This window comes from Asparagus officinalis, chromosome 3, assembly GCF_001876935.1.
Source record: "Asparagus officinalis chromosome 3, Aspof.V1, whole genome shotgun sequence".
Classification (NCBI taxonomy): domain Eukaryota; kingdom Viridiplantae; phylum Streptophyta; class Magnoliopsida; order Asparagales; family Asparagaceae; genus Asparagus; species Asparagus officinalis.
In genome coordinates, this window is record NC_033796.1 from 108,887,733 (window position 1) to 108,897,873 (window position 10,141).

Below are 10,141 nucleotides of genomic sequence, written 5' to 3' on the forward strand. Positions count from 1 at the left end.
ATGCTAAAATTAAAGATTTCGTGTATTATAACCTTCAAATTTTTGTTATTATTAGTCATGTTGATCTGTTGCCAAATAATTTTGTGCAGGCTAATGTTCACGATTTAGTGAGTTATAAATGATGATTTGTGACCATTTTTAGTTTTTTCATTTTTAGTAAATAGTTTAGCAGAGTCCAAAATTTATGATTGTGTGTGTTGTAACCCATGATTTTTGGCCATTTTAGTCATTCTAACCTATTGGCAAATAATTTAGCAGATGCCATAATTCATACTTTTTTGAATTATAACCCACAAATTTTGGTTATTTTTAGTCATTTCAAACCGTCAACAAATAATTTCACGGATGATAAAGTTACATATTTCAACCTAGGATTTTTGGATATTATTAGCTATTTTCACATGTTGGCAAATAATTCTGCGGTGGCTAAGATGTGGAGAAAACCAGAAAAAATTAGTTTTTCTATCATAAGTCGACTCATGCACAAGCATAAGTCGACTTATAGTAAGTCGACTTATGGTAAGTCAACTTGTGTTTATGCCCGAGTCGACTTACGATCTGCTCTGGAGTTATGAATTTCGCTCTGCCAAGTCGACTTGTGACGACTGTTAAGTTGAATATAAGTCGACTTATGATCTGTTCTCCAGTTACTGTTTTTCTCTCTGCCAAGTCGATTTATACCACCTGTTAAGTCGACTTATGTCGGGTTTTTTGCACAGTTTGGTTTCCTGTTTGGATTCTGTTTGGGTTTCTTTTTTGATATAAATAGGGACTCGATTTTCTAGGGTTAATAATCAGAGATTTGAGAAATTCAGAGAGGCTATTGAGCATTGTGAGAGGGAGATATTATGAGCAAGTTGAGAGCTTTGGTTGAGGCTTAGTTTGAGTGAATTTGTGTGGTTGTAACCATTTGTACCCTCCTTCTAGTGTAGTGAAATCTCCACATCCTCTCCCCGTGGATGTAGGCAGGTTGCCGAACCACGTATATCTCTGTGTTTGGTTTGATTTGTCGTATTTGGTTTGGATTGTGCTCGTGTGTGGTTCATCTTCTTCCCGTGATCTTAGACTCGTTCGGTGTGCGCGTGCACGCTTCCGCATAGGCGCGTGACATAAGATTCACGATTTAGTGAGCGATGACCCACAAATTTTTTCTATTTTTTGTCATTTTGAATTGTCGTCAAATAATTTTGTGGTGGTAAAAACTCACAATTTTTGGCCACTTTTGTTAGTCTCGGTCCGTTGGAAAATAATTTTGAGGAGGCTAAACTTTATGATCTTGTCTGCCATAACCAATGACTTTAGGTCATTTTTTATTGTTTTGACCAATTGGCATATTTTTGTAGGGACCAAAATTCCCAATTGAGATATAACACAATTTTTTTGCACATTTTTAATAATTTTGACCTTTTGGTAAATAATTCCACAGAAGCCAAAATTTATAATTTTTTAAGTTATAATCCATGATTTTTGATCATTTTAGTTACTTTGACATGTTGCCCATTAATTTACTGGAGGCCAAAGTTCACTATTTCGTGAGCTGCGACCCAAGATTATTAGCTATTCTATGTTGTTTCAAACTAGTAGCAGATATTTTCGTGTTCTCAAATAGTTTCAAATCATGGGCAAATAATTATTTTCTTCATATATTTTTTACATTTACTGCATGATATTATAAGTTGGATACCCCCATTACATGTGCTCTTGTCCAATTCTAATAATGCCGAATTCTTGTCTCCTTTCCATATAAGAATATATCAAGATGTACGATGTTTCATAGAAGAGGGGCTAGGATTTAATTCCCACCGCCAAAAACACGTAGGATGGGACCATAAATAACTTTCGTAGCTTTGTAAAGTTTAGTCTTCACCAACAACAACATTTCTTAGCATTAAACCAAGTCTTAATATCATATTTTGATTCCCTAAAGCGCCTCTGTAATTAAATCTAATCAAGTTCGATTATTGTTCAAATTATGTCCAACTAATTATCCAAAACAGGTGATTAATTAGGATTTGAGCTTACTGGGTTCAACCAAACCAAGGTCCTAAGTCCAATTGAAATATATTAGTATACATTACTAACTTCTGAAACTGTTTAATTATTTTCTTCATATATTTTTTACATTTACTGCATGAGGTTATAATTAGTTAGATACCCCATTTTGTTTAACCAAACCAAGGTCCTTGCACTACTCTTGTCCAATTCTAATAATGCTGTGCTCTTGTCCAATTCTAATAATGCTGAATTTTTGTCTCCATTCTATACAAAAAATATCAAGATGTACGATGTTTGGTTCTCAGCACTTATAAATACCCCCCTCAAAAATATCAGAAAACCCCCTTAGGTTTAGGGGTTATCAGCAAACCCCCTTAAATTTTAAGGTATTATATAAAAAAAAAGCCCATAACGGCGTTATCCCTCATTATTAGGGGTGCACTCGGTCCGGATGCGGTTCAGATATGATGCTTACCATATCCATATCCGCTTACCCATCTCGGATACGGATTCAGATACATATATACCTCGGTAAGAAAAATTCATAACCATATCCGCTAAAATCGGACATGGTTACAGATATACATGCGGATATGTATGCGGAAACAAAACGGATATGAGCAAACTAGATAGTATGGAGAAAAACATAGTTCATGTGATACAAAAGAGTTTGTTAATATGTTCATTATAATTGAAAAGTTAAGATTAGATATTTTGATCATCAAAATTAATCATAAATCCATAATCTAATAATGTAAACTATCGTAAGAGTATGACTAATATCTATTCAGATATTTTGGATACAGATACAGATATTTCACCACAAAACCATATCCGTAACCATATCGTATCGGTTATAGATTTGAGTAACCATATCCGTATCCTAACGGATACGGTTGCGGATATTTCCTCGGTAGACAAAAGTACACCTACATAGTTTGTGATAAAACCTTAAAGTTAAAGAGGTTTTCTGATAACCCCTAAACTTAAGGGGTTTTTTGATATTTTAAAAGTTAATGAGGGATTTTTAATATTCATTTAAAGGTAGGGGGTTCTGATATTAAGCATTTTTTTAGTGAAGGTTGAGAATAAGTGCAAATTTCATCTTAGTGTATGAACAATTTATAATCATTCAGGTATCATAATATGTCTATCATTAAACCATTAAAGTGTAGTGAGAGAGCTCAAATCCGGCAATTATCTTGATTATTGTTAGAGATCTCTTCCATTCATCAAATCTTTGTAGTATCGAGATGGGTATAGGATAATGTATTTGGACCCAGTTCAGTCAAAATGAATCCTATTTGAGTCATTGGTCCAAGCGTACTTAACTATGTATCGTCTAACTCTATTTGCGATGTTTTCATAACCCCCTCCCCACCCCCAACCCCCCCTCTCCCCCCCCCTTTTTAAGATTATTCGTACAATTATCTAGTGCAGGGAGTGAGAAAATGGAGGCCAGCGAGATCAAATCCATAGAGATCAGCCTTAGCTATGATCTGACGGCGGGAAACTATGTGAGCAGTATCGAGAAGATGCGTCAGGAGAACGCAGCGACTTGGTGTCGCAATCGTCCTGTACTCCCCACTGTAGTCGACGAAAAGGTTACTGATTGGGAGAAGAAGCTCACTTGGTACGACATTGTACTGGTTTTCAATAATGGGAAGAGTAGGGTCACGCTGAGGATCCGACACGACCAGCTCTACTTGCAGGGCTTTCGCAATCGTCCTGTACTCCCCACTGTAGCTCGGAGATAAGAAACTGATCGATAAAGACTCAACACTTCTTGGTTACGGGCATAACTACACAGCCCTGTTACGCGCAGCTGGCATCGAGCCAACAGCAGGTCTCACTGGAGTCACCTTTGGGCGACAGAATCTCATAAACGCGGCACAATCGCTTCAAAACCAACCAACTGACGTCAAGAAAGGTGCCCAAGCACTGCTCATTGTGATTGGCATGTTCTGTGAGTCTGCGAGGTTTATTCCGATTAGTAGCTATTTTAGGAGGACATGGCAGGAAAGCAAGAACGCCCCCTCTTGGGTCAATACCCTGGTCCATCGGTGGGGACAGCTCTCTGGATGTTGTTTGTTCTATGATGCTGATCCTACCTATAAATGGGTTCCTCAGACACTTGAGGTTGAGGGACCAGCACCGAATTATGATCCAGTAAAGGTTGTGGCTAAAACCCTCGTTGAGCTGCTGGAATATCTTGGCATACTGCAGAGGGATCCGGCGACTATCCATGCTCCTACGGCACAGGCTGTGGCGTAAATGTGAGCCTCCTAAGGTTTCCATGGGTTCGGAGTGATGTTGTGCTCCGGTGAAGTCTGAAGTCTTGTTATGAGCTACTGTAATGGGCGACTAGTCTTTTGTATGAATAAATAAAGTTACGTTTGCAGGTCTTATAATTTGATCTGTTTGCTGTGTTTTTCCTTTCCTTAGATTGTGACTTGTATATTTAGAGTAAACAATGACCAGTCCGTTAGTATTTCCTCGCTTTCTATTACCACTTTGCCAGCAAAAGGCTCCGTACACAGCTTTCCATCTAAAATACACATTTTATCGTCATTAAAATTTTAATGTTTTGTCTAATACTCATGCTTCATAATCTGATCGCCAATCCTTCAAATTTATTGCTTCTCAACTTCTTTCTACAAGAATTTTTCTAGGAGCAAATAACAATGGTGTTGTTTCTACAGGAAGGATGTAAAACATTCTGTCATATAAACACTACATGTGATGGAAAATCTTGTTCCGTAGAAGCTGATGTAAATGTTCTGTTGTACCAGTGATCAGTGTATTCATTCCCATACAAGATGTAAACATTAAACTGGCTTTGCGTGTTGTAATATATTGGTTCATATTATCTATCACTTGTACCGTGATATTATCTGTGCAATCAGGGTTTCATGTTGAAAAAATATGTGATACCATGACTTATTTTTGTTGCTTTCCTTACCTTTCTTTGCATCTTTTGCATCTCCTCTCATCCGATTATTCTCCAGTTTCATCTTCGCTAAAGCAGAACCACAACAAAGTAAATAACTTTCTTTAAAGAAAATTAACGGCAAATTAGTATGTGGTTGCAATAGCTCGAGCTCCTTGATCTCCAATTTTCCTTGTGGAAAGATGAAGAAGATGGTGCCTTGATCATTCTTGGTTCTTGAACTGATTTCTTGAAAGATTCTTTAACTTAGAAAACTGTACGAGAGTGAGGCAGAGAGGGAAGAGAGAATTTTGTAGCTAGTTAAATCTGATGACAAAAATAAAGCAACAACTTTTTGTGTGATGAAAATATTATTTATTAATGTTATAAAAATGTTTCGTGGAACATAAGACGCATGCAGATAAAATACAGTTTGTTGGATAGCAGGTTCTTAATCTATTTTGGTAACATGAGGTTATTAGGATTTCTAATCTGCTTTGGTAACAGATTATTAAGATTCGTAATTTGTTTTGTTTTTGGTTTTAGGATTCCTAGTCTGTTTTGGTTTTAGGTTTTCTATATATATGGAAATTTGTTTTGTTTTTGGTTTTAGGATTCCTAGTCTGTTTTGGTTTTAGGTTTTCTATATATATGGAACGCCTTAGAAGAGATTAGTTAGGTTTTCTATATATATGGAACGCCTTAGAAGAGATTAGAATCATCAAAAAGAGGAGAGTTGTAATCAGAGATTAGAGGGACTTTTTGAGCATTGTGAGAGGGAGATACTGTGAGCAAGTTAAGAACTTTGGTTGAGGGTAGTTTGTGAGTTTTGTGAGATTATAACCCTTTGTACTCTTTTTGATTTAGTGGAATCTCCCCATCCTCTCCCCGTGGACGTATGCAAATTATCGAACCACGTAAAATTGGTTATCTCGCAGGTTGTGTGATTTATAATAGCTTATTTAGGTTCCCTCGACAGGTCAGTCCTAGAACTGATGAGAGGAAGAGCTGATATCCTATTTTGTTGAGGTATTTTGCTTTTGGTTCTTGTTTCCTTGGTAAAACAGGAATTCCTATTGCTACCTGACTCTCTTGTTGTTGCGCCGAGGTGCTGTCAAAATTTTCGCTTGCGCAACAAGTGGTATCAGAGCTCAGATTTCAGATCTAGGGTTTTTTAGAATCAGGTGGAGGAAGATTCATGTATTAAGCTTGGTTCTTGGAGTTCTAGGCTTCGGTGGAGATATCATTAGGAGTTGCAGTTAGAGATTTTGTTTTCCTCGTATGGACAGGAGATCTATTTGGAATCTGATCTATGGTTCAGTTGGGTAATTCTTAATTTCTATCAAAGTTTGATTCTTTCTCTACAACTTGGAGTTAGTTTGCAATAGGAGAAGAAGGTGAAGGCAGCAAGTCAATGACGAGTACAGTTCAAGTTGGTTTTCAGAACACTAAAATTAGTGTGGTGAAATATGATGATAAAATAAACTTTGGTTAATGGATGAGCGATATATAGGATGCGCTCAATGCTCAGAAGTTAGAGGAGACCATCATGGTCCACGAGAGACCACCAAAATATAAAGATGCGATATGAGAAAAGATGAATAGGAACGCTTGTGGGGTGATCAGGTCCTGCTTAGAACAGGAGCTGAAGTATGATGTGATTGGGGTGATGTCTGCAATGAAGATGTAGGAAATTCTCAACAATAAGTACCTTACGAAGAGTGTTTAGAACCGGTTGCACTTGTTGCGTAGGTTATTCAGATTTCAAATGTCCAGAGGCACCTCGCTTGCGGCTCATATGAACAACTATACGAAGTTGTTGTCAGACTTGGCGAATGTTGATGAGAAGATATCGGATGAGTACAAGGCTATTATCTTATTGGGCTCCTTACCAGATGAGGAGTATGACACATTTGCGCTCACTTTGTTGAACGGGAAATCTTCTATCAGCTATAGTAAAGTTACTAATACATTGACGAATTATGATTTGAGGAGGAAGGACAATGAGACTTCTTGTGCTAGTACTTTAGGCGAGGCCTTGTCGACGAGAGGTAGAAGTCCATATCCGAAAGGTGGTAATAGAGGGAGGTCAAAGTCAAGAAGTCGTCACCAATTAGCAAAGAACCAATGTGCATTCTACAAGGAGTAGGGACATTGGAAGAGAGACTGACCGAAGCTCAAGGAGAAGGAGAATGGTCAGAAAAAGGGCCCGAAGGCCAATGAGGTAAATATTACGAAAGGCGATGATTCTGATGAATCGAGTTTTTCTCTACTGATTACTCCGGAGGTGAACCACTTGGATGCATTAGATTGGATGCTTGATTCCGGCGCTACCTATCATGTGACCCCTAGACAAGACTGGTTTGCATCTTTTAAGAAGCTCGATGGGGGTGTTGTTGTCATGGAAAATGATCAATCCTGTGGTATTTGTGGGATAGGTACCATACGGATTCGGATGCATGATGGAGTAGTTCGTGAATTGAAGGAGGTGAGATTTGTTCCTCAGCTAAAGAAGAATCTTATCTCAGTTGAAGCTTTGGAGGCGAAGGATTCAATGTTACCTTTGAGGACGCTGTAGCAAAGGTTACTAAGGGATCCTTAGTGGTGATGAAGGGAGTCCGCAGTTAAAACTTATATTATCTGAAGGAGAGCACCGAGATTGGCCATGTAGCTTTAGCTATTTCAGAGGCGGACATGAGTAGACTTTGGCATTATAGGTTAGGGCACACAGGAGAGAAGTCACTGCAGGCTTTGTGCAAGTATGGGCTATTGAAGGGAGCCAAGAATGGTAAAGTGGAACTCTGTGAGCACTGTGTTCTTGGCAAGAAGATGAAGGTGAAGTTCAGAATGGCCATTCATAGAACGAGGGACATCTTGCACTACGTGCACATAAACGTTTGGGGTCCCACCAAGACTGCATCACTTGGTGGTCGACATTGGTTCGTCACATTCATTGATGACTATTCTAAACGATGTTGGGTGTACACCATGAAGCATAAGAATGAAGTCCTAGATTTGTTTATGGATTGAAAGAAGAGATTGAAACTATAACTGGGAGAAAGATCAAGACGTTGCGATCCGACAACGATGGTGAATATACTTCAGACCCTTTTCTGTAGCTATGTCGAGACAAGGGCATAGAGAGGTACTTCACGGTTAGTCATACACCGTAGCAGAATGGGGGTGGCAGAAAGGTTAAATCGGTCTTTATTGGAGAATGTCTGATGCTTATTGTCACAGAATGGTTTGGAGAAGATCTTTTGGGCTGAGGCACTTAATGCGAGCTACCTCATTAATAGGCTGCCTTCATCTGTGATTAAGGGAAAGACCCCTATGGAAATGTGATCGGGAGAGCCAGCACATGACTATGATGAGCTCAAGGTATTTAGGTGTCCTGCATTTTATCATGTGAGAACAGATAAATTGGAACCTCAAGCTAGGATGACCATATTTGTAGGATTCAAGTATGGTGTCAAGGGATACAAGCTATGGGATCCAGTTGATAGAAAAATCATGCTGAGTAGGTACGTCACATTCGATGAGGCTTCTATCTTAAATCTTCTCAGCTCTCATCAGGTGGAGAGTGACCCGACAGAGGAGATATTACAGGTGGTGGAGATCGATGTAGCTCTACAGTGTCCAGATGGTACAATATCCATTAGAGTACCGATTGAGGTGACGCCAGGCGAACACAACGGTGACATGGAGGATACGGGTACTGATGTGCAGGATCAGGGACCGATGGCTCAGGTTCATGATTCTATTACGATTCGGAGACAGAGGAGAGACATACGGATGCCAACACAATATGCCGACACAGTTGCGTATACACTTCCGATGGAGAGTAACGATGAGATGGTACCTACTACATTCAGAGAGGCCGAGCAGAGTTCGGAGGCTGATTCATGACAGGTGGCTATACAGGAGGAGATGGAGTCTCTTTATAAGAATGATACGTGGGAGCTTGTTGAGCTTCCAAAGGGGAGGAAGGTAATTGGTTGCAAGTGGGTATACACAAAGAAGGAGGGCATTGAGGGCACTCCATTAAGGTTCGAAGCTAGGTTGGTCACGAAGGGCTATGCACAGGAGGAAGATATTAACTATAATGAGGTTTTCTCTTTGGTAGTGAAGCACTCTTCGATTCAGATTTTGCTAGCTTTGGTGGCACAATATGGTTTGGAGTTAGATCAGTTAGATGTGAAGATGATATTTCTTCATGGTGATCTTGATGATGAAATATATATAACTCAACCATTAGGATTTCGAGTTGCAGGAAAAGATAAGTTGGTTTGCAGGTTGAAGAAATCGTTATACGGTTTAAAGTAGTCTCCTCGACAGTGCTATAGGCAATTTGATGGTTTTATGATTGGTCATTCGTACACTCGGAGCCAGTTTGATCCTTGTGTATATTTTTGCAAGTTAAAAGAAGGTGTGTACTGTTGGCCTCTTTGTTTTGATGATGTTTAACAAATAATTTACCACTAATGTTGTTTGTCTAGTGTTTGTGCTTATCTATTTATTATAGACAAACAACATGTTGGAGGATGGATGGAATTACGCATTCACGATCATATCCAAACAAACAACATGTTGGAGGATGGATGGAATTACGCATTCACGATCATATCCAATGGAGGTTGGCGGAATCGTGGAGTGAAGCAATGTAACTCAAGTTAAAGATACAAGTTCTAGTTTCATCCGCAAGTGTACCAAGTCAAACTTATTGAAGATCAAGATCAAGCTTGGATAATTTAGTTTAGGTTTTATATTATGTGTGTTAGATACTCTAAGCTCAATTATATATACACACACATATTTGGTTTTTATATATATATAGTTATATATATACATATATGTTTTGGTTTGATAGTTTTTAAGTTTTACTATGAAATAATTGAATACAATTGAAAATACATTTCTTGTTTCATACTTATATGCATATATATGATTTCATCAATATTAATTTTATTTAGTTCAATGAAATCATGTTTTAGTGCATTATATGTGTATTTTGATAAAATACTATATTCATTATTTATAGACTTCATAACAATAGTTTATATCTTTCTTTAAGTCTATAAAATCATTTTATAATGTTTCAAAACATGGTTAAGCTAAAATATCAAAATTTATATGTTTACATTTTCATGTTTTGTAAAATAATGATTTTTCTCATTTGGGAGGTTCTTTCTAAAAATTAGTTTTTGTAGCATGTTT

General features: G+C 38.0%; 1 protein-coding gene across 1 annotated transcript in view; it reads left to right on the forward strand.

Annotated features, from left to right (window-relative positions):
* LOC109835714 overlaps positions 1 to 4,158 on the forward strand; it is an 85,004-nt gene extending 80,846 nt beyond the window's left edge. Inside the window, exon 2 of the transcript XR_002245679.1 lies at positions 3,431 to 4,158. The gene's annotated coding sequence lies outside the window, so the exon portion shown is untranslated. The remainder of the gene's footprint in view (positions 1 to 3,430) is intronic.